Here is a 25,838-nt window from a genome sequence, read left to right as displayed (position 1 = left end):
GTTTGAAAGACAGCAAGGAATTAAAGACAACTCTGAGGTCTGGAGGCTGAGTAACTGGGAAGACAGCCTTGCAGTCAAGTCACAGGGGTGAAGAATACAGAGGAGTATGTGTGGTGAGATCATGTTTATTTGCAGAAACTGGAGGAGAGGTTACATGAGTAGTTGGATATACAATTCAGTGGGAGAATGACAAATGTGGGAGGTGTCCACCTACAAACAGCACGGAAGGCAGGACAGGAGATGATCTCACTCCAGACCCGGCCCCCACCCCGGAGTGACTATAAACAGAAAAGACCAATTGCCATGCACCACGCCTCGTGCAAAGCCTCGTGCCCTTGCGTTCGGGTCGCGCTCAGGTGGGCCTTACTCCTCAACTTACCAGGATTATGGGAAATATTTCAATCTGACACATATAATAAGCATGATGCATAAGTAGGTAGCCATTTAGGACAGATCTCTCATTGTCAGACTCTTAACTGTGAAATGAATAAATTAAATTTCTTCTATCAGGTAACATTTTTATTATCATGTATATTTTCTACTTGCTAAGAAAGAAAGCAATGTGCAAATATTTTGTGGTTTAAGTAAGTATCTACAGGAATAGCCATATGGTGTGATGATGGCTAGAGGGCCTCACAGATCCTACTTTCATGCAGTGCACATGCCTCCCAGGCACAACCGTACAATCTACATTAGAGAAAATATAGCATTTGAATAACAAGAGATCACTGCGATAAACTGGGCCCATAAGGCTTATTATAAACATCTTCTAAATATAAATTGCTCTTCGAATTCTATCCTGTAGGAGGAATAGAGTTTTTCATGCAAACCAAAGAACGTCATAAAGCCGACTGGCAGACACCTAAAACCCTTATCATAGGAACTTAGTTTTTAGTGATCTCTAAATTATTACCCAGAAATACAGTTTGGATCCTAATAACTAACTCATTCCAGAAACATTCACCACGAGCTTCATGTGGTTTCCGACACGCTCTGACGCAGGCGCTGATGACACAGCGATGGGCAAAACACATCAGGCGACTGCCCCCATCCACAGGGTTTGGTCTTCCTCCGCAGGTGGAAGAGACAATGACTGAATAAATCTGTAACATGTCACAAGGTGGCGAGCACCACGAAGAGCGGGCACGCAGGGCAGGGGATCCGGGGCGGGGTGGCTGTCGTGTAAGTCCTGCGCTCAGAGATTTCCAACTAGATTATACTGTATGAGACTGGTTGACGACTGTCTGCTATTCAAGCACACATAACAGAACAAAGGCCCATGGAGTGAGGAAAGGTGACCCAGCTTGGAAAGGGCAATCGTGGAAACAGACACCAGGTCTTCTAAATTGCCCTCAGAGATCTTTTCCTGCTAATGCAGTAGAGAGGGGCAGCATTCCTGTTCTGCAGACTAGGAGTAGGAGAGAGAGAGAAAAAAAAAGCTCATTAGCCTTAGGGACAACTGCTGATGACTGTCTAATGATCACAGTTTAATAAGTGGGATATATATATAGTAAGAGTACAGTTGTTACTTGAACAACATGTGTTTGCATTGTATGGGTCCACTTCTTTATACAGTACAGCACCATAGATGTCTTTACTCCCATGATTTTCTTTTTTTAAAGATTTAGTCATTTAAGAGAGAATGAGAAAGAGTGTGTACACGAGTTGGAGGGGCAGAGGGAGAGAATTCCAAGTAGACTCACTGCTGAGCATGAGTCCCGATGCAGGGCTTGATCCAGAGACCATGAGATCATGAGCTGAGCCAAATCCAAGAGTCAGGCACTTAACTGACGGCATCGCCCAGGAGCCCAATGGCTGCACCACCCAGGCGCCCCTCTTCCTTATGATTTTAATAACATTTTCTTTTCCCTAGCTCACTTCATTGTAAGATACATATTAATCTACTGGTTATATCATCGGTAAGGTTCCAATCAACAGTGGGCTACTAACTAACAGTCAAGTTTTGGCAGAATCAAAAATTATACGTGGATTTTCAGCTGTGCTGGGGGATGCTGTCGGGACCCCTAATCCCCACGTTGTGGGGAGGTCAGCTATATTCTAGTGAATTTGTAGTTCTTTACGGTATTACACTGTCCAATTTTGTCACTTCTACAAAAACCTGAAGCAGAGAATACAATGTTCATTGAAACCTGTTTCAGTAACTAAATTTGAGCTACTGTTGATGAAATTGAGTACTGTATATTTCCTGTTATGAGAGTATCTCATGCGCACGCATGCACACACACCATCCCTACAGAGCCTTGTGTGCCACTCGATGCCAGAGAAACTTCCCTGTTTTATCCACAAAGTTCACATTTCCAAAGCCAACCAACAGCACTGCACACATGGACTAGCGGTAATAGAAGTGAGGGATGTCTCGGTCCAGTTAGACCAGAGGAGTGGCAAACATTGTTGCCGCCAAAACCAACGGAAAACCCATTTACAAATATGACGGTCACAAATGACACTTCCCTACAAAACAAAAGTGGCACATCCTGCTGTCTTGTCCAAACTCTCTGTGGCCACAACCAATCGAGAGCTTCCAGCTTTCCTGCACTTGCTTGCTTCCCTTACGTTTGTCACCTCAGATACATGACTTTTCTTTTTTGCAGCTCAGGTTTTGATTTTTTGGTAACTTCTAAAACTTTCTAAGGTTTGGTTGTATTGATTTCTTCAAAGAATATTAAAACTTTCTAGCTAAGGATCTCCTACAAATGACTGTGTTGTCTTTACTTCAAATAATTAATAAACTTCCTTTGTACTTAAGAGTCATTAGGCACACACACACACACACACACACAAGAGTCATTAGGCACCATGACAACCCACTGGTTAGTTCTCAACATTTTGCAATTCAGATCACTAGTCAGCTTTCTTCCTGGTCTTCAGACCTGCTTCAATACAACAGGGAAGTATAAAAACAACTTTCATCAGTGAAAAATCCCTAGGAGTTCAGGATTGTTGCACTCTAATGGATACATGGAAGCAAATGTGTATTTCTAGAAATCAATGAATTTATGACTATAAAATATACAGCACCTGTAAATTGAAGAGCTTCTTCCTCAAAAATATAGCCAATAAAAAAGACAGTGCATACATACAAAAAAGCCTTAAATAATAAGGGAGGAAAATAAGTAGAACATGTTAAAAAGCTGGCCAAATGAGAGAGGCATCCTGCCTCTCAGGATGGTTTCCTTATCTTTTACTGCATTTTATAAATGTCATAAAATAATGATGATTTTTTTTATTGGAGTTCAGTTTGCCAACATATAGCATAACACCCAGCACTCATCCCATCAAGTGTCCCCCTCAATGTTCGTCACCCAGTCACCCCACACCCCCACCCTACCTCCTTTTCTTCCACCCCTTGTTCATTTTCCAGAGTGAGGAGTCTGTCATGTTCTGTCTCCCTTTCTGATATTTCCCACTCATTTTTTCTCCTTTCCCCTTTATTCCTTTTCACTATTTTTATATGCCCCAAAAGAATGAGACATTATAATGTTTGCCCTTCTCCGATTGACTTACTTCACTGAGCGTAATACCCTCCAGTTCCAAATGATGACTATTTTACAGGAGAAAAAAACACTTTTTTCTTTAAATTAAGAGGTATCACACTGGGAGAATCCTTTCAATGACTGGGAAAAAAATACGGTCACACAATACAGTTTGCGAACAGCAGACATATACAATGCCTGTTGTCAACTTTCTCCATCATTAACCCCATGACAAAACTCTTTTAAAAGTACAAGGGGAGGCTACAGAAGGAGTTGCTTCCACCTGTATTCCTGTTTGCAGTTTCTTCCTCATGTTTGTCAAGACAGAAAGAAGCATTTTTTTTCTTTTCTTGCTTTTAAGTCTTTAGTTTAAAAAAAAAAGGCAAACCTATAGGATTTTCAATTTTTGGTGACAGTCATGGAAATCTGGAGACTCATGAGTTCTACGACTAGGGTTTCTGAACTGAAATTAAGAATTCAAGGATTACAGTTAAAGTCTCAGAGCAAAAGATATGAGGCTGAGTATTTTTCAACGAAAGCCCAAAGAGAAAAACAGAGGCTGATGACAGAGAAGAGCTGTGACATAAACCACAGATGATGTCGGAATTGTGATTTCTGTTAAATCTTGCCATGTATGCATGGATGTATGTACAGATACACACACATAGATCTCCGACAGTTCTTGTTCCTCAACGGTTATGCTCAAGGTTTGGTGGGGGGGGAACCATCATTCTTTGTCTTGGGATATTTTGCTTACTTTTTGCTATGAATGGACATAGAAAATTAAGTATAAAGATAATTTACAGATTTCAATTATAAAAGAAAATATCACCTTTTTAGTCCATAAAATCCAGACACCTACTGATAAAGCATCCTAGGAGAATCATCACTAGAAAAGTCCAATGGGACACACGGAAAAACTGCACGTTAACTACTTCCAAAGACAAAATTATTTTCACACTTTCTAGAGGTATTCAATATTTAATGTTGATGCCTGATGGAAAGGTCTTAAGTACTACAAACACTCAGACATTGTAGAAAAGGATGTAGTACTGCCACGTCTACCATCAATTCTATCTAAATAAGTGCTATTTTATGGTGTTAGTTATTACTGTATATAAAAGTATTGAAGACCAAGATTCTTTGGACATATTCTTACAGTTTCCCCAAATGTGTAAGATGGCAATAGGACTTTTTTGAGCATTTATTTTTTTCCCTCCTGATTCACTAGCACCTCTCAAAAATAAGCTCTAGAGAATCATGAAGTCCATTCAATAATTTCCTACTAAACACCCTAAATTACATATAAGACCACCATGATGATATAGATCTACTCAGATTGTCAAGGAATTATTTAACTTAGATTATGAGCAGCTACATTTACCAGTGCTTCCAGTCTGGGACCTCATTTCTAAGTGTGTGAGTTGGTTCTCCTGTTTCCATAATAACCAATTTAACAATCAGCTTGGCAGTCAACTACTTTAGAGGTAGTTTCATTAATGTTAGCCCTCTTCTCATTTATACATGAATCGACTGATACTGTGGGACTACTTATTTTTCTAATATACTTGTAAAAGGGCTCTGAATTCAAAGTAACAAACCTTCTGGAAGAATTAGCTCAGGCTCTTTTGTTTAAACTCAATCTTTTCCTTGTAGAACCTCAATGTATATTTTAGAATTTTCTTCCAATACTTTAGGACTCACTTAAAGTTCTAGTCCTAATATGACAATCTCCTTTTGTTGCTGCAAGGACCTAGAAATGCAACAAAGTTATGAGCTAGAAGTTTTTCAGTTTTTGAATGTCAGTAAAAACCAAAAAGAAAAGGAAACAATTAAGAAATTCAAGAAATTAAATTGGAATACAAAGTGGTCTTCATTTCACAGGACTCCCTCTATCGTTAATCCTCACGAGAATGAAGGAAGCTACTCCCTTACTGTATAATGAAAATTGTGATTTTTGTAATGCTTTTTCCAAATCAAAAAGCTCTCAAAACTAGTTCTTTCTCTCTCCTCTTTCCTGGTTTTGGGTAAAAGACTATTCTTAGTAGATGATCTGGTACATAATGAGCACTGCTGGTTGGCTGCACACACACGTACAACAACATGAACCCAACAAGTAGACAAACATCACTCTCCTTTCACGGCATTTGTCGTTTCTAATGGCTGAGTAATATTCCATTGTATCATAGACCACAGATTCTTGTTGTTGTTGTTGTTGTTTTCTCAACTTTATTGAGGTGGTGGGGGGAGTCAGGGAAGGAAGAGGTGTGGACTTGAAGGTTTTTGTTTTTTTAATGCAAAATAATTTATTTTGTGTTTGATACCAGATGAGACGATAAGGGTGATGGTGCTCATGCCCATACGCCGGCTCCAGGTGAAGTGCTCTAGGCTTCGGGCTCACTCTGCTACCTAAGAAGGTCTTTCTCAGCTTTAGCTCTACACAATGCTTGTGACTCAGCGCCTTGCAGGTTTGGGCATTATGGAAACTTTCACAGACTTGCTGAAGGGGATGGTGCCCTCGATGCTGGTTTCCACCTGGGGTGACACTTCGCCACCGTCAATCCAGGGGGATTTGGGAATGCGGGAATTGGAGTTGTAGGCCAGCAGCAGCCTCACATCCACCTGGCATGGTTCTGTCCAGGCAGTATGGGAGGGGTACACCTGAGTGATAAGCCGGTGGCGCCCTGGGCCAGGATTCTGCAAGTCTGCCGGCTTAGGATGAATCATCTGAGCCTGGCCATCTGGATAGAAGACCTGGACCTTCACAGCACTCTGAGGGTCCTGGACATTTTCCAGGGTCGCATCGACATGCAGGGCCACAACCAATCCAGATGTAAACTGCAAGGGGTTGTCTGACTCACCTGCTGGCTCAATGATGCTGGCTGAAGTGTGTGGATCTGCTCTGGAAGGGGGAGGTGCAAGAAGGTACTCTGCCTCAGCATGGTCCATAGAATTTTGACCACTTCCACAGGTTTGGATGTCATGAGTCGGGGCATAAGGTCAAGAAGTTTGTCCACAAAGCTGTCCTTTAGGTGGGGCAAATCCGCAATAAAACACCTCTGAAAAAAGTCCACTTCCTGTAAAAAGTTTTGACACATCCCAAATAAGGGGTCAACTCCTCGAGTAGTCCGTGCTGTTACTATAAGTTGCAAGGCTTTGGCCTGCAGCCTCAGGTGATGTATAATCACCACCTGTTTATTCTCCACACCACTGTACATGAACTCCATTTGGTAGGTCTCTTCCATGATCTGTTTTGCTGCTGTGGAGGCCAAGTCACTCTGCTTCAAATATAAAGGGGCAGCCACATTCCAGAGCTTTTCTTGCAAGGCCTTGAGGAGAAGAAGCTGACACCAAAGATAGGTAGCCGAGAACTCCTAGCAGCGACTCCTGCTAGTTCAGACTGAAGTTCTCCACGTTTTTGAAGATCCTGGATGGTGAACTCCAGCAGCTTCTGGGTTCCCTGAGGGTTCCGGTGCTCTGAAGACTGTACACCCTTTCAGAGCTCTGCTGCAGGAACTGATGGGATGGGTCCTCATGGGGCGCAATACCGGGAGAAATGGCCGATGACACTAGTTTTCTACCTGGTAACCTTAAGGCAGGAACAAGATGAGAAAGACTGTCTCAGAGGTAGGCATAATGCCTGAAGGTATGATCTGAGAACAGTGCTGGCATTGTTGAACAGGTTTTAGCAGCATTAAAAATAAGAACCAAAACTGCAATGTAAGCTGGTTCATCCATGTCTGGTTCAGCTGTGTCAAAAAACGGATGGGTGCTCAGGAGCTCTGGCACCAAGGGAAGCACCAGGGTTGGATGCCGACTTCCCAGAAACTTCAAGCACTTCCATATAGAGTCCCTATCAGTAGGGTACTTGGTTAAATTTTTCAGCAGCTCCGCCAGTGCAAGATGAATCCCTTCTTTAGTCGAAACATTAGTACAGCATAAAAGTTCATGAAGAGCCTCTCGAATATCTCTGGATGAATCCTCTAACACAGCCAGGACAGTGTCAAGCTGATCCTCTCGGAGAGTGATATTATTAGAAATTTTTCTCATGCTGTGTATGGGCTGCAGATGTACTTCCTCAATTTCATCATTAAACATGTCAACCAGGAAATCAGGGCGGCACTTCTCCGCAAAAGAAGGTGAAGATTGGGCCAGCACGCAGAGAGCCTCCACAGCAGCAATGAGGACCTCATACATCTCATCTTCCAATCCCTGAACAAAGGCTCCACAAGCTCCTGACTCAATCAAGTTCACAGCTCCTGTATCTATTTCTTCTTTGGGAGCATCACCTCCTCACTTTCTGCCACTGGAAAACTCTCCTGACCTGTAAAGTTCCTTGGCATGTTCATGTGCAGTGCATTTTCTCCTGAGATCGGACATGAGCTTCTTGTCGAGTGTTTGCTCCAGGAAATGAGAACTGACTTGTTCCATTGAGCCCAACAGCTTTGCAGCCTGAACTCGAACCACCCAGGAGCCATCATTGACCATGGGGCAAATTTTTCCAAATGCATCACCAACTAAGCGAATTTCTTCATTAGGAGAAGGAATGGAGACAACGCTTTCAGGATAGAGCTGACTGACAACCCAGATAAGTTGGACTGCAGCACTGCGCCCTTGTTCATAGTCATCAGACAACAATTTACAGGCCTGATTATAAATTGCTTGGTGTAATTTCAGTCCTCTCTCATGAAGCTGCAACATGGCTTTTATAGCTGCTGTTCTGACACGTGGGTCTTGGTCACTGAAGTAATCCCCTATCATCTTCTGGACATCTCTGACAGCTAGGCCTTCTCCATCTTTTGTGACACTTTTCTCCAAAGAGCCAAGATTGCCAAGTAATTGCAGGCAATTATTTCTTACACCATGAGACGTATCTGTGAGGTGCTTCCAGGCTACATCAACTAATCCCATCTGGATAGCTTGATTCTCTGGGAGTCTGGTGCCAGTTGCAAGCAAGCTGTCCAACAGTTGAGCAAGGACTTGATGAGACTTTTTTTTTATTTACTTTTTTTTTTAATTTTTATTTATTTATGATAGTCACAGAGAGAGAGGCAGAGACACAGGCGGAGGGAGAAGCAGGCTCCATGCACCGGGAGCCCGACGTGGGATTCGATCCCGGGTCCCCAGGATCGCGCCCTGGGCCAAAGGCAGGCGCCAAACCGCTGCGCCACCCAGGGATCCCTTGATGAGACTTTTCATTCTGCAGGATGTTATTGGCATCATCCATAATGCAGTCTGGTGAAAATCCTGCAGTCTTTGATAATAAACCCAACAATGATGCAATTTTCAGTCTCACAGATGGATCATTCTCCATAATAATGTTCCAAGAGAATCCTAACTACTCCTTCCACACTTTCTGCTTCAACAGGCTTTCTGGCAAACTGGAGTAGATACTGCAAAGCATCCGCTGGGAAGGGAGCTTTACACAGATCTACGTGGAGTGCTGCAGATTTACTTGGTTTTGTCAATCGCAGTTTCTTGGTTGCAATTTCCTCCTGTTGTTGCTGGACCTCCTTAGTGAATTCGTCGTACACTCGTTTCTTTAGGTGAGCCGCCATGACTTCCCGCCAGACCACAGCTTCTTGATCCATCATCTTTCGATGGACACCGAGGTTCCTTCCACAGTTTGGCTATTGTGGACATTGCTGCTATAAACATTGGGGTGCAGCTGTCCCGGGTATTATGCTGAGTGAAAACAGTCAATCGGAAAAGGACAGACATTATATGGTCTTATTCATTTGGGAAATATAAAAATTAGTGAAAGGGAATAAAGGCAAAGGAGAGAAAATGAGTGAAAGTATCAGTGAGGGTGACAAAACAGGAGACACCTAACTCTGGGAAACAAACAAGGGGTAGTGGAAGGGGAAGTGGGTGGGGGTGGGTGACTGGGTGATGGGCAATGAGGGGGGCACTTGGCGGGATGAGCACTGGGTGTTGTGCTATATGTGGACAAATTGAACTCCAATAAAAAATTAAAAATTCAAAAAAAAAGAAAATGGGCCCTTTATGTAAAATAAGCAAACATTTAACTGATGTATTCAGTAGGTCCAATAAATGGAAATGTAGGACACTAAAAAAAAAAAAAAAAACACCAGGGAAATCTTCAGGGTTCTAAAGTATGTCATTGTTTTTCAAAAGATATCCGAGTGATATAAACAGGAACACCACAAGTACAGAAGTAAAAGCTGCTGAAGGCACAGATATAAACAATTTCACTACTATGTTAAATGCCGTAGATCATCATGAGAAAGATTTAAATGCATCAGTAAATAAGAATCTTTAAGTTTTGGACACAGTTATTTTTTTAACATAAGCAAATATGCAATAATGTATTTCAAATGTGAAAAAGTACCTGTACCCATGGCCACCCTGGAGGAAGAGCACGCCAAGGGGCATGCTATCGGGATCCCCCACATGACAGAGCAGCCACCTGCCTCAGTGAAGCAACCGACTTCGGCCACTGAGCAACATCCTAAACGAAATCAAGAGCCCGCCAGAGCTACTACACTGGGGCAAGCTGAAACTTATGGGCCTGAGCAGTTTGAGCCGGGCATGGCAGTTGGTGCTGAGTGCATGGCCCGAGCCGAGATGCTAGCTGCTGAGGCCAAGCCAATTTACAAGGCAGTCACACCTCTGATTCACTGTCCCGACCTGGAGGAGCCACCTACACACTTGGCCACCCTGCAACAAGAGCTCCCCCAGGTGCCCACTATCAATGTCCCCGGCATGCCATGCCAAAGGAATCACCTGCCTCAGTGCAGCAACCAGCTTTGGCCCCTGAGCAACATCATGTCAGCAGCCCACCCCAGCTCTGAAGGTGGGGCCTGATGAAGCTTCTGGGCCTGAGGTGATCGAGCTGGGCAAGGCTGTCGGTGCTGAGTGCTTGGCCAGAGTAGAGATACCAGCTGCTGAGTTGAAGCCAATGCATGAGGTGGTCAAATCTCTGATTCACTCTCCCAACAAGGAGGACCCACCTGCAATCTTGGCCACCCTCGCAGTAGATCATGTCCCAGCGCATGCTATCAGGGTCTGCCACATGCCGGAGCAACCACTCGTCTCAGTGGAGCAAATAGTGTCCACCCCTGTGCAATATCCTGAACCACCTCAACAACTGGCCCCAGCTCCTACCTTGGGGCCTGCTAAAGCTTCAGGGCCAGAGGTGATTGAGCTGGTCATGGCTCGAGCCGAGAAGCCAGCTGCTCAGACCAAACCAATGCATGTGGTGGTAACACCTCTGACTCACTGTTCCGACATGCAAGAGCTACCTGTACCCGTGGCCACCCTGGAGGAAGAGCACGCCCAGGTGCATGCTATTGGGTTCCCGCACATGCCGGAGCCGCCACCTGCCTCAGTGGAGCAAATGACTTTTGCCACTGAGCAACATCCTGAACCAAATCAAGAGCCTGCCAAAGAGACTACAGTGAGGCCAGCTGAAGCTTCTGGAGATGGAATACTTCCAAACTCGTTCTATGAGGCCAGCATCACCTTAAGTCCAAAAGCAGACAAAGACCCCACCCGACCAAAAAGGAGAGTTATAGACCAATGTCTCCGATGAACACGGATGCAAACGTTCTCAACAATATACGAGCCAACAGGATCCAACGGTACATTGAGAAGTTACTCACCGTGACCAGGTAGCATTTATCCCCGGGATGCAAGGCTGGTTCAACACTTGTCAAACACTCCATGTGACTGATCAGATCTGCAAGAGAAAAAACGAGAACCAGATGATCCTCTCAATAGATGCAGAGAAAGCATTTGACAAAATACGGCATCCATTCCTGATCCAAACGCTTCAGAGTATAGGGATAGAGAGAACATTCCTCAGCATCTTCAAAGCCATCTATGAAAAGCCCGCGGCAAATTATCATTCCCAAGGGGGAAACGCTGGGAGCCTTTCCCCGAAGAAGATCAGGAACGAGACAGGGATGTCCACTCTCATCACTGCAATTCAACATAACACTAGACGTCATAGCCTCAGCAATCTGGCAACAAAAAGAAATAAAAGGCATTCAAATCGGCCTAGAAGAAGTCAAACTCTCCCTGTTCACAGATGACATGATACCATACACCTGGAAAACCCAAAAGACTCGACCCCAAGACTGCTAGAACTCATACAGCAAATTCGGCAGTGTGGCAGGGTACGAAATCAATGCCCAGAAACCAGTGGCCTTTCTAGACGCTAACGATGAGACTGAAGAAAGAGAAATTAAGGAGTCAACCCCATTTGGGATGGCACCCGAAAGCATGCGCTACCTAGGAATAAACCTAACCAAAGAGGTCAAGGATCTCTATCCGAAAAATGACAGAACACGTCTGAAAGAGACTGAGGAAGACACAAAGAGATGGCAAACTATTCCATGCTCATGGATCTGAAGAATGAATATTGGGAAAACGTCAACGTGACCGAGGGCAATTTACACAATGCAATCCCTATCAAAATACCATGGACTCTCTTCAGAGAGCTGGAACAGATCATCTGAAGATTTGTGTGGAATCAGAAAGGACCCCGAATGGCCACAGGAAGAGTAGCCAAGAAAACCACAGCGGGGGGCAGTACAATGCCGGATTTCAGGTTGCACTGCACAGCTGTGCTCACCAAGACAGTGTGGTACAGGCACAAAAACAGACACATCCATCAATGGAACAGAAGAGGAATCCAGAAGTGGACCCTCCACTCAGTGGTCAAGACCACATATTCGACCAAGCAGGAGAGACCATCCACTGGAAAAAAAGACAAGTCTCTTCCATAAATGCCACTGGGAATGCTGGACAGCCACATGCAGAGGAGTGAACCTGGACCACTGTCTCACACCAGACACAAAGATAAACTCAAAATGGATGAAAGATGTAAATGCGAAATGAGATTCCATCAAAACCCTAGGGGAGAACACAGGCAACACCCTTCCCGAACTTGGCCACAGCAACTTCATGCAAGATACACCCACAAAGGCCAGAGAAACAAAAGCAAATATGAACTATTGGGACTTCATCGGGATGAGAAGCTTCTGCACAGCCAAAGAGACACTCAACAAAACCAACAGACAACCTCCAGAATGGGAGAAGCTACGTGCAAATGACCCGTCGGGTAAAGGGCCAGCATCCACGATCTCTAAAGAACCTATTCAACTCAACAGCAGAGAAACCAACCATCCAATCCGGAAATGGGCAAAAGACACGAACCGAAACAGCACAGAGCAAGATGTAGACGTGACCGACAAGCCCATGACAAAGTGCGCTGCATCACTGTATTTCCATCAGGGAAATACAGATCAAAACCACAAGGAATTCCACCTCACAGCGGTGAGAATGGGGAACATTGGCCAGACAGGAAACCACAAATGTTGGACCGGATGTGCAGAAAGGGGAACGCTTTCAAAAAGGAAAAATTTCAGAGGTAGCCATACTCACCTGATAGGGACCAAGCGGGAGGGGCGGGCTCCCGGCCAGGCTGGGGTGCTTAGGGAGGGACCCGAGAGCGGGGAGGGGGGAGGGGGGCGAGGGAACAGCCAAGGGCCTTGGGGGGGCTCCTGGGGCCCAGCGGCCCAGGCCCTCAAGCCACCGCCCCAAGGCCCTGCCCTGACATTGCAAGGTGCCTGCACCCTAACCCCTCTGAGCGCACGCACATGGGTTCGGCGGCACCTCCCTGAGCCCGGGGGGAGGGGCCCCACACCCTCCCTGAGCCGCCCGAAGGAGACCTGACCTGGCCCGTAGGAGGCCCCTCCGCCGCCCCCTCCGCCAACAGGTGCCACCACTCCTCCCCCATGTAGCCCTCTGCCCTTGGCAACCTGGCGGCCCAAAGGGTGTTGGCCCAGCTCGCCACGGGAGCGCCTCCATGTGGCCACCGAGGACTGCTGTCCCCCACCTGGTCCCTCCCAGGCATCCGCCATGCCACGAGCGAGGGCCAGATGCCCCTCGCACAGCCACCCTGGGGCCCGTCACGCCTCCCGGGGCCCACGCTGACCTGCGTGCCGGGGCCGAGGCCTGCAGAGCCACTGCCGCGAGCCCGCAGTGCGGGGAACCACGGGCCTGGAGCGGCGGCGAGGCCGACTAACCTCCTGCCCCAGTGGCGGGATCGCTGCATCTGTGCCCAGCTCCTCCCGGGCCACGCCCTGGGGACTTTGGTCACGCTGGGGGTCAGGCGCCAGGGTAAGCTCCCGGCCATGCCCCGGCCACGCCCTGGCCACAGAGAGGCCCGCCCCCAGCAATAAACCTAACCAAATAGGTAGATCTATACTCTTAGAGCTATAGAACACTCATGAAAGAAATTGAAGCGAACACAAAGGAATGGAAAAAATTCCATGCTCATGGATTTGAAGAACACATATATGGCCCCTGGGCCTCGAGGCACGAGGCCGAGACACTACAGAATGCTGCCCTAGAACACACATGGGGCTTCACGCTCTCCTGGGAAGACCCAGCATCACGGGGCCCCACGACCCTGGGCCGCCCGGGCTGCCGAGCTGCGGTTAGGGGCTCAGGGGTGGCTCAGGCACCAGCATGCCCCACATGGAGGGTCCCTGGAGAAGTGCACGGTGGCCTGGCCTTGCATCGCATCTCTGCCCTGTCTGAATTCCATCACACCAGACAGGGAGACAGGCGCACCACGTCCTCAGCAGGTGCTCTGTGAGGGGGTCATTGCCCCCCAGACCCTGCTCCCCCTTTGCCTGCCACGCCTCCAATTCCCACTGCTCAGGGCTCAGGTCTTAAATCCCTCACCTGTACCTACAAATACGCTACATCGGATCAAACAAGGGAGACTGCCCCCCACACCCGCCGTGCCCAGCACACCGTCCTCCCCGTTCAGTATTCTCCTAATTCCCTGGAACCCCTCCCTCTCCAAGGACCCCAGCTAAGGGCACACCTCCAGGACCTGGTCTCTCCATCCCATCACTGCCCTGCACCGTGGAGTTAGGACAGGGAAATTGAGTCAGCCATAGACCACAGGAGAGTACCACGCTGGGAATGCTGGGCAGTGGCATCTGGTGCTGGAAGTGAGGCCAGGGCAGAGCTGGCTGCTGTTCCCACATCCTTTCTTCACCACTAGCACAACCGTCTAGCCTCTTACTTTCATCTGGGGCTCAGAGACCTAAGATAAACACCCTGTGATCCAGCCTGCTCTTGCAGCTAGATGTGGCCCAGAAGACAGGGGGTGAAAGGTCATGTAAGAGCTTCTGGAACGGCTCTTAAAGATGGCCTATTCTTCCTTTTGTCCCTCTGTTGCTGGGGACATGGTATTGATGTCCAGCCCTCTACCTACCATCTTGGTTAACGAGGATGAGGGCCACACACCAGCAGTGGCAGATCAGTGAAGAGATGGGAGACTGGGCTGGAAGGGCTGCATGGATCAGCCCTGCCACCTCAGCCATAAAGAGGCTCTCTGGAACCCGCACATGAGGGGGAAAGAGTGTTCACACTTGCATAAACCACTGTCATATGAAATTCCTAAGGACAGGCTGTGGCTGTCCTTCTGACCAGGGGCTCAGCATCAGCTGCACCCACGAGATTAGGGATGGTCCCTAAAGCTGACACACATAACCAAGAGTAAAAGCACACAACTTTCCCATAGGGAGCAAAGTGCCATCTGGCAAGATCAAGCACCCATCCCCGATTAAAAACAGCAAAACCTGGAACAAAGTAGTTTTCTGACATCATAAAGATATTACCTGCAATCCACGTCCAATCTCAGACCCAGCCCGAAAGCCCCAAGCAGAAGTAAACGCTGCATCAGGAGCCGACAAGCCTGATGTGTTCTGACCAGCAAAATAAAACACAAAGCCAGAAATCCAAAGGACAAACTCATGAACGTGGATCCTACAATGTCTCCCAGCATCCTACAAACATTACTACATTTAACTTGACTACCAAAACGTGACTTAAGATAAATGTATTAGGGATGCCTGGGTGGCTCAGTGGTTGAGCATCTGCCTTCCAACCGGGGTGTGACCCTGGGGTCCTGGGATCAAGTCCTGCATCGTGCGGGCTCCCTGCAGGGAGCCTGCTTCTCCCTCTGCCTCTGTCTCTACCTCTCTCTGTGTCTCTCATGAATAAATACATAAATAAAATCTTAGAAAAAAAAAAGAAAATCACGCAGCACATGAGAACCGGAACGATCTCAACAAATGAATAAAGACAATCAATAGACAGCAACAGCATGATTAACAGAATAATCACCATACCTAACGAGATTTTAAAGCAGCTAATGTAGGAATCATTCGATAAACAGCCACAAACACACCTGGAAAAAATGAAAGAAGAAAAAGGAACCAGCAAAGAGATAAAAGATACAAGAGAGACTCAAATACAAATGTTGGAGCTGAAAAAAAAATCAAATAAAAAGCTCGACAGGTGCAGAGAACGGAGAGCCTAGTGAACTTGCAGGCGGAATGACAGAGATAGCCCACATGGATAAAACAGAGCAGAGACTGGGAAGGAAATCCCAAAAATACAGTGACCCATAGGACCGTAACAAAAGATCCCACATTCATGTCCACGGAGTCACCAAAGACGAGTAAGAAAATGGCTACAAAACTTCAGAGAATTAGTGGATGAAAAGACCCCAAATTTGACAAAAGACCTAAATCTCCACACTCAGGAAACTGGAAAGACCCCAGTGCAGAAAAACCGAAGAAATCCACACCAGGACACAACACAGTCAAACGTCCGAAACATCATGACAGGGGATGAGGCCGAACAGTAACGGGGGAGTAACGGTGCCTCTCCCACGAGAAACACGGTTAGAATTACCGCAGATTTCTCATCGGGGATCATGGAGGCCATGAGATGGTGGCCGGCTTTTCTAGTACAGAGAGAAAAGAACTGTCTACCCAGAGCCCTTCAGGAATGAAAGAAATCAAGAGGGAAAAGTAGGAGGCCTTGTCACCAACAGACCTGCCCCAAGAGAAAGACCTGTAACCAGAAAGAAAAGGAGAAAAGGAAGCACCTGGGCATAGGGGAGGAAAAAATAACATAACATAAGCAAAAATATCCATGAATAAAATTTACTTCCCTTCTCTGCTACGTGCTGGTTGAAGCAAGTCACACAGCACTGCCTGGTGTGGCTCAAATGTATGCAGAAGAAATATTTAAGACAGTGATGTTGCAGGTGAGGCTGAAGGCCACGGAGGTGGGGTTTCTGCACTTCGCCCTATCCGGTAACATGTCGACAACAGTAGAATGTGACATTACGTGTCTGTAGTATAAAACCTCAAGCAGCACTGAGAAAGATACGCACTCACGGGCACAATGATATATCAAAGCTGAATTCTAAAAACGCGTTCGACTAACACAGAGGAAAGCAGGAAAAAGAAACAAAACATAAAATGACAGGTGGATGCTCTGACATAATAATTACATGAAAGAGAAGTGTTCTAAACATACAAAAGACAGACATTGGCAGACTGGTTTTTAACAAGTATGACCCAGGGACGCCCGGGTGGCTCAGCGGTTGAGCATCTGCCTTTGGCTCAGGGCATGATCCTGGGGTCCTGGGATTGAGTCTCGCATCCCTCCTGTGGGGAGCCTGATTCTTCCTCTGCCTGTGTCTCTGCATCTCTGTGTGTGTGTGTGTGTCTCTCATGAATAAATAAACTCTTTTTCAAAAAAAATTTTAAGAAGAAAAATAAATGATAGAAAATCTGGACAAAGATTAGCAATGATACAGAGCACTCGAGAAGACCATCAGCCAACAGTATGTCAACAACAGGTATAAAACACCTCGCCCAAGAAGTGCAGAAAACACGTTGTCTTCAAGCACCCACAGAACTCACACCAAGACAGGCCATATCCTGGACCATGACACAAACTTCAACGTATTTACAAGAATTAAAATTCTAGAGCATGGTCTTTGAAAATCATGGACTCAAACTAAAAATCGGTAGCAGAAAAATCTCCAAATATTGAGAAACTAAGCAAAATGATTCTAAGCAATCCAGGAGTTGAAAGGAGATGTCAAAGGAAAGTTTTAAAAATACACAGAACGGAATGAAAGTGAGAATACCACACACCAATATCGGTGGTGCGTAGCTCTGAAAGGGAAATTTATGAGATTATTTGCTCATACTAAAAAAGAGAAAGTTGTCAAATAATCTAAGCTTCCATTTAAATAATCTAGAAAAAGAAGAACAAAGTAAAGCAAATTGAGAGGAAGGAATAGCATAGTAAATACAAGAAAAAAATCAAAGAAACTGAAAACAGGAAAAAAAAACCCAAAATCAACGAAACAAAAATGTGATCCCTTAAATATAGGAAATAAAATACGCAAACCTCTAGAGAAATGAGTGAGAGAGAGAGACTGATATGACGTAAATTAACAAAATCAGGAAAGAAACATCATTACAGACCCTGCGGAAACTGAAAAGATAAAGGAAACAGTAGTAAGACTTCACACATCAATTTGACCAATTCAAAGATACGGACAAGCTTCTCAAAAAAGCACAAGCCACTACAACTCATGCAGTAACATGTAAGTACTGTGAATAAAACATCTGAATAGTTCTGTAGTCTATTAAGTAAACTGAATTCTTAATTTTAAAATTCATATACCAATAAAATATAAAGAAATAAAGAAATAAAAAATAAACAGCGTATGTTCTCATTCATTTGGGGAATATAAATAATAGTGAAAGGGAATATAAGGGAAGGGAGAAGAAATGTGTGGGAAATATCAGAAAGGGAGACAGAACATAAAACTCCTAACTCTGGGAAATGAACTAGGGGTGGAGGAAGGGGAGGAGGGCAGGGGGTGGGGTTGAATGGGTGACGGGCACTGAGGGGGACACTTGACGGGATGAGCACTGGGTGTTATTCTGTATGGATGAAAACCTTCTGCTGGGTACGCATACTGGGAAAAAAACCTCAATTATCATAAAACCCAGGTACAAACGACCCAGAGAGGGAACGTGCTCTTCATTGGGAAAAACCTGGAGCTTTTCCCTTAAGGTCAGGAACACGACAGGGTGTCCACCCTCAACACTCTCGTTCGGCAGAATAGTAGTGGTCCTCGCTTTCCCAGCGACATTCCGAAACAGAAAAAAAAGGCATCCGGAGCGGCAAAGAAGTCACAGTCTCACTCTTCACAGAGGACATGACACTCTATGTGGGAAACCTCACACAATCACTAGACTAGATCGTACGTAAGGGATCTATCCAACAAGACGACCTAACTAACGATCGTGGGTATCTATGCCCTGAATGTGGGAGTTGCCACGGATATCAATCAATCGCTAAGCAAAGTTAAGACATACTTAGATAATAATACCCTTTTACTTGGAGACTCGAATACGGCGCTTTCTGCAATCGACAGGTCTTCCAGGCACAGCATCTCCAAAGAAACAAGAGCACTAAAGGATACAGTGGACCAGGTGGATCTCACAGATATTTACAGAACTTTACATCCAAATGCAACTGAATTCACATTCTTCTCAATTGCACGTGGAACTTTGTCCAGAAGAGACCACATACTGGGTCACAAATCAGGTCATAATCGATACCAAAACTTTGGGATCGTCCCCTGCATATTTTCAGCCCATAATGCTCTGAACCTAGAGCTCAACCACAAGAAGTTTGCAAGGATTTCAAACACGTGCAGGTTAAGGACCATCCTGCTAAAAGGTGAAAGGGTCAACCAGGACATCAGAGAAGAATTAAGAAAATTCACGGAAACCAATGAGAACGAAGATACAACCAACCGTTCAGAATCTCTGGGATACAGCAAAAGCGGTCCCAAATAGGGGAAAGACATCGCAATACAAGCATCAATCCAAACACTGGAAAGAACTCAAATACGAAAACTAACCTGGCACCTAAAGGAGCTGGAGAAGGACCAGCAAATGAAACCTTCACCCAGCAGAAGACGACGGTTAATAAAAATTCGAGCAGAACTCAATGAAATAGAGAGCAGAAGAACTGAGGAAACACATCCACAAAACCAGGTGGTGGACCTCTGAAAGAACCAATAAGAGAGAGAAAAACCATGAAGCCAGCCTTATTAAAAGAAGAGAGAAAAGACTCCAATTAACAAAAACACGAATGAGAAAGGAGAGATCACCACCACCACGTAGGAAATACAAGCGATCTGAAAAACTCATCCTGAGCAGCTATACGCCAATAAATTGGGCAATTGAGAAGAAACGAACGCATTTCCGGAAAACCACAAACTACCAAAAACGGAACAGGAAGACACAGAAAACCCCAACAGGTCAATATCCAGGGAGGAAATTAAAGCAGTCATCATCAAAGACCTCCCAGGACACAAAAGTCTAGGGCCGGGTGGCTTCCTGAAACACTGTGGAACAAGTCGGAAGGAAACTGAGGAAGACACAAAGAGATGGAAAAGGGTTCCACGCTCCTGGGTTGGAAGAATTGATATTGGGGAAAATGTCAACGTGACCCAGGGCAATATACACAACTAATGCAATCCCTGTCAGAAATAGCACGGACTCTCTTCAGAGAGCTGGAGCAAGTCCTCTGAAGGCTGGTGTGGAATGCGAAAAGACCCCGAACGGCCACGGGAAGAGTCGCCAAGAAAACCACTGCGGGGGCAGCACAATGCCGGATTTCACGTTGTGCCACGAAGCTGTGACGGGCAAGACAGTGGGATACTGGCACAAAAACAGACACGCCGATCAACGGAACAGAAGAGAGCATCCACAGGTGGACCCTCAACTCTATGGGCAACTAATATTCAGCCAGGCAGGAAAGACCATGCACGGGGAAAAAGAAAAGACAGTCTCTTCAATAAATGCTGCTGGGAACACTGGACAGCCACACGCAGAAGAATGAAACTGGACCATTCCTCTCACACCATACACAAGGATAAACTCAAAATGGATGAAGGATCTCAATTTTGCAAGACAAGAGTCCATCAAAATCCTAGGGCAGGACAAAGGCAACAACACCCTTCTTGAACTGGGCCACAGCAACTTCGTAGAAATGACATCAGCCACGAAGGCCAGAGAAACAAGAGCGAAGAAAAGGATTGCTGGGACTTCACCAAGATGAGCAGGTTCCACACAGCAAAAGAAACACCCGACAAAACTCAAAGCCAACCCACAGAGTGGGAGAAGACATGTGCAAATGACCCTGTCAGGTAAAGGGCCAGTATCCAAGATCTCTGAAGAACTTCTGCAACTCCACAGCAAAGAGACCAACGATCCAATCCGGAAGACGGGCAAGAGACATGAATGGAAATGTCACAGAGGAAGACTAGGCATGGCCGACAAGCACGTGAGACAATGCTCCGCATCACTGGCCGTCAGGGAGATATGGGTCAAAAGCACCACGAGATCCCACCTGACACACCAGCGACTGCGGTGAACGTTAACAAGATAGGAAACAGCGAAGGTCGGCGAGGATGTGGCGAAAAGGGAACCCTCTTGCACTGCTGGTGGGAATGTGACCTGATGCAGCCACGCCTGGAAAACCGTGTGCAGGTGCCTCAGAGAGGTAACAACGGATCTGCCCTGCGATCCAGCATGGGGGTGCACTGGTGGAGATGTACCCCAAAGATACAGATGCGGGGAAACACCGGGACACGTGCACCCTGAGGTTTCGAGTTGCAATGCCCACGATAGCCACACTGCGGAAGGAGCCTCGGTGCCCATCGAAAGATGAATGGATAAGGAGGGCGAGTGGTCTCTGTACACGATGGAAGATTACTCAGCCATCAGAAACGACAAACACCCACCATTTGCTTCGATGTGGATGGAACCAGAGGGTATTATGGCTGAGTCAAAGAAAAAGAAGGCAGTCGGCGAAGGACAAACATTCTATGGTCTCGTTCTTTTGGGGAGTATGAAAAAAATAGTGAAAGGGAACAGAGGAGAAAGAAGAAAAAAATGAGTGGGAGATGGCAGAAAAGGAGACAGAACAGGAGAGACTCCTAACCCTGGGAAATGAACAAGGGGTGGAAGAAAGGGAGGAACGCGGGGGGCGGGGTTGACTGGGTGACGGGCACAGAGGGGGGCACTTGATGCGATGAACACTGGGGGAGTTACACTCGATGTTGGCAAAATGACCTCCAATAAGAAAGAAACCTATAAACAAACACACAAACCTCCCAAGACACAAAAGTCCAGGGCCAGATGGCTTCCCAGGGGAATTCTATCCAGCGCTTCAAGAAGAAAGACTACCTATGCTACTAAAAAGCTGCTCCGAAAGATAGAAAGAGATGGAATACTTCCAAGCTCGTTCTTGGAGGCCAGCATCACCTTAACTGCAAAACCCAAGACCCCAAAAGGGGACAATGCTGGACCGATGTCCCTGATTAAGGCGGACGCACACCTTCTCCACAAGATATGAGCCAACAGGATCCGACGGGACATGATTAAGAAGTTACTCACCACGACCCAGTGGGGTTAATCGCCAGGGTGCAAGGCTGCTTCAGCACTCGGAGAACACTCGATGGGCTTCATCAGATCTGCAAGAGAGAAAACAAGAACCAGATGATCCTCTCAAGAGACGCAGAGGAAGCATTTGACAAAATACGGCATCCATGGCAGATCCAAACCCTTCAGAGTACAGGGATAGAGGGAACGTCCCTCAGCATCTTCAAATCCATCTACGAAAAGCCCGTGGCAAATTATCATCCACAATGTGGAAACACTGGGAGCCTTTCTTCGAACATCAGGAACGAGAGACAGGGATGTCCACCCTCACCACGTCTTCTCAACATACTACTAGACATCTCGGCCTCAGCAATCAAGCGACAGAAAAAATAAAAGGCATTCACATTGGCAAAGAAGTAGTCAAACTTGCCCTCTTCACCGATGGCATGCATGGTACTGTACCCGGAAAACCCAAAAGACTCCACCCCAAGATCGTAGAACTCATACAGCAAATTCGGCAGCGTGGCAGGATCCTAAATCTATGCCAAGAAATCAGTCACCTCTCTATACGCCAACGATGACTCTGAAGAAAGAGAAATTAAGGAGTCGGTTCCAGTGACAACTGCACCCAAAAGCATGAGATACCCAGGAATACACCTAACCAAAGAGGTAAAGGATCTCTACCCGAAAAACCACGGAACACATCTGAAAGAAATTGAGGAGGACACTAAGAGATGGAAAACTATCCCCTGCTCCTGGATTGGAAGAATTCATATATTGGGAAAATGTCAACGTGACTGACCCAGGGCAATTTACACATTGATTGCAATCCCTATCATCAAAAATACCAAAGGCTCCCTTCAGAGAGTCGCCACAAATCATCTGAAGATTAGTGTGGAATCAGACAAGACCCCGAATGCCCAGGGCAATATTAGAAAAGAAAACCACAGCTGGCGGCATCACAACGCCGGACTTCAGGTTGTGCTACAAAGCTGTGCTCATCAAGACAGTGTGCTACTAGCAGAAAAACAGACACACGGATCAATGGGACAGAAGAGAGAAATCCAGAAGTGGACCCTCAACTCTACGGTCAGGACCATATATTCGACCAAGCAGGAGAGACCATCCACTGGAAAAAAGACAGCCTCCTCACTAAAGGCTGCTGGGAACGGAACGTTGGACAGCCACATGCAAAAGAATGAAACTGGACCATTCTCTCACACCATACACAGAGATAAAACTCAAAATGGATGAAAGATGTAAATGTGAGATGAGATTCCCTCAAAACCCTAGGGGAGAACACAGGCAACGTCCTTCCCGAACTTGGCCACAGTAACTTCTTGCAAGATACACCCGTGAAGGCCAGAAAACAAAAGCAAAGATGAACTATTGGGACTTCATCGGGATGAGAAGCTTCCGCACAGCCAAAGAGACACTCAACAAAACCAACAGACAACCTCCAGAATGGGAGAAGCTACGTGCAAATGACCCGTCAGATAAAGGGCCAGCATCCACGATCTCTAAAGAACCCATTCAACTCAACAGCAGAGAAACCAACCATCCAATCCGGAAATGGGCAAAAGACACGAACCGAAATGGCACAGAGCAAGACGTCGACGTGGCCGACAAGCCCATGAGAAAATGCGCCGCATCACTGTTATTTCCATCAGGGAAACACACGTCAAAAGCGCAACGAAATCCCACCTTACACCGGTGAGAATGGGGAACATTGGCCAGACAGGAAACCACAAATACTGGACAGGATGTGCAGAAAGGGGAACGATTTCAAAATTCAACAATTTCAGAGGTAGCCATATTCACCTGAAAGGGACCAAGGGGGAGGGGGGCATGCTGCCGGCCAGGCTGGGGAGCTTAGGGAGGGACCTGAGAGCGGGGAGGGGGTGGGGGGAGGAGGAACAGCCAAGGGCCTTGGGGGGCCTGGGGGGGCCCAGCAGCCCAGGCCCTCAAGCCACCGCCCCAAGGCCCTGCCCTGACATCGCAAGGTGCCTGCATCCTAACCCCTCTGAGCAGCCGCGGATGGGTTCGGCGGCACCTCCCCGAGCCCCGGTGGAGGGGCCCCACACCCTCCCTGAGCCGCTCCTGTGAGACCTGACCTGACACGTAGGAGGCCCCGCCGCCGCCCCCCTCCGAGAACAGGTGCCACCACTCCTCCCCCGCGCAGCCCTCTGCCCGGCACCCTGGCGGCCCAAAGGGTGTCCGCCGGGCTCGCCACGGGGGCGCCTCCATGCGGCCCCCAAGACTCACTGTCCCCCTCCGGTCCCTCCCAGGCACCCGCCGCGCCACCAGCGAGGGCCAGATGCCTCTCGCACAGCCACCCCGGGGCCCGTCACGCCTCCCGGGGCCCACGCTGACCTGCGCGCCGGGGGCCGAGGCCTGCAGAGCCGCTGCCGTGAGCCCGGAGCGCGGGGAACCGCGGGGAACCGCGGGGAACCGCGGGCCTGGACTGGGGGCGCGGCCGCGCAACCTCCTGCCGTGCCCAGGTCGCCGCATCTGCGCACAGCTCCTCCTGCGGCCACGCCCCGGCCCCCTTCAGGTCACGCTCGGGGTCAGGCGCCTGGGCAAGCTCCCGCCCCGCCCCCGCCACGCCCCCCGCAGACCTGCCACACAGAGGCCCGCCCTCCGCGGAGCCTACAGGGGACCGGAGACCCCCTCTGCCTCCCCCTGCTAGTCTAGTCGGGGCGCCGGGGCCGAGGCTAAGAATGCATTTAACCAAGGAGGTAAAAAACCTATACTCTGAAAACAATAAAACACTGATGAATGAAACTGAAAACAAAACAAATGGAATGATAGGCCCTGCTTATGGATCAGAGGAATTAATATTTTCAAAATGTCCTTACTACCCAAAGCAATCTACAGATGTAACACAATCCAAATCAAAATACAAATAGTACTCTTCACAGAAGGCAAACAAATAATGCTAAAATTTATATGGGACCACAGAACATCCCAAATAGCCAATGTAATTTTTTTTCCTGGTTTGGAAGATCCATTTTTAATTTTATATTTAAATTAAATTAATTGGAAGAGGCAAGATGGCAAAAGGGGAGGGATCTTCCTTTCATCTCGTCCCCTTATTTAGCTAGATAACTCTCAAATCATCCTGAAAACTATGTATTCAACCTGAGATGTAAGGAAAGAATGGCTGGAACAATACAAATAGAAAAGTGAGGGGATCCCTGGGTGGCTCAGTGGTTTGGCGCCTGCCTTTGGCCCAGGGCGCGATCCTGGAGTCCCGGGATCGAGTCCCACATTGGGCTCCTGTCATGGAGCTTGCTTCTCCCTCTCACTATGTCTCTGCCTCTCTCTCTCTCATAAGTAAATAAATAAATCTAAATCTTAAAAAAACAAATAAAAAAGTGACCATTTTTTGCAAGGTAGGAGTGTGGAGAAGAGAAACAGAGGGGCCATACTGGAAGATAAATAGTGTGGGGGTGTGGAGGAGCCTATGTAAGCTGGTACTGGAAAGTGATGTGACCCTGGAGCTCAAAATTGTGACCTTTAGAAATATGCTCCTGTGAGAGACTTCCCTGCCTGAAAGATACTCAGTGGTGAAGTGGGGGCAGAATTAAAGGTGGGACAGTGGGGTATCAATATCCCTGGAAGTGCAGAAAGAACAGGAGTGTCTCAGCTGGCAGGAATTACAAGCATTGCTGCAGGGAAACAGCTTTAAATGACTGAACCAGGGAGGGGACCCTCAGCTTGTTTTGCCCTAAACAAGGAACCAAGGCTGGCTTGGGTGACTGCTCTGGGTGTTGGGCCCCTGAAAAGGATGGGAACGCAGCAACCCTCCGTCTTCTTTCAGGAAAGGCAGAGCGGGTGCACACTCAACCAGATGAACACTCTGTGAACACTCCTGCAATGGACAGAAACAGGATGACCCTCTCCTTCCTCTAGGAGGGGGCGTGCAGTTGCATGCACTAGCGGGGGGAGCTCTCCCTGCCAGAGCCCTGCAAATCACACAAATCAGTGTCCCTCCATCTTCCCCCTGGAGGATGTG

The 25,838-nt window shown here is 47.1% G+C and overlaps 1 long non-coding RNA gene and 1 pseudogene across 1 annotated transcript; both read right to left on the bottom strand.

The window, feature by feature from the left end:
- Window positions 1–24,322, bottom strand: LOC119878181. The gene is made up of 4 exons (XR_005386681.1): window positions 24,194–24,322; window positions 21,836–21,912; window positions 11,120–11,196; window positions 1–1,408 (listed from the first exon to the last, which is right to left on the bottom strand). It is a non-coding gene; the product is annotated as an uncharacterized LOC119878181 (long non-coding RNA).
- On the bottom strand, window positions 5,726–9,171 carry LOC119878180 (annotated as a pseudogene).
- Window positions 24,323–25,838: the final 1,516 nt, after the last annotated feature.

Source organism: Canis lupus, unplaced genomic scaffold, assembly GCF_011100685.1.
Source record: "Canis lupus familiaris isolate Mischka breed German Shepherd unplaced genomic scaffold, alternate assembly UU_Cfam_GSD_1.0 chrUn_S112H272, whole genome shotgun sequence".
In the NCBI taxonomy this organism is placed as follows: domain Eukaryota; kingdom Metazoa; phylum Chordata; class Mammalia; order Carnivora; family Canidae; genus Canis; species Canis lupus.
The sequence above is the reverse complement of the archived record's forward strand: the minus strand, read 5'-3'. Positions and strand labels throughout refer to the sequence as shown.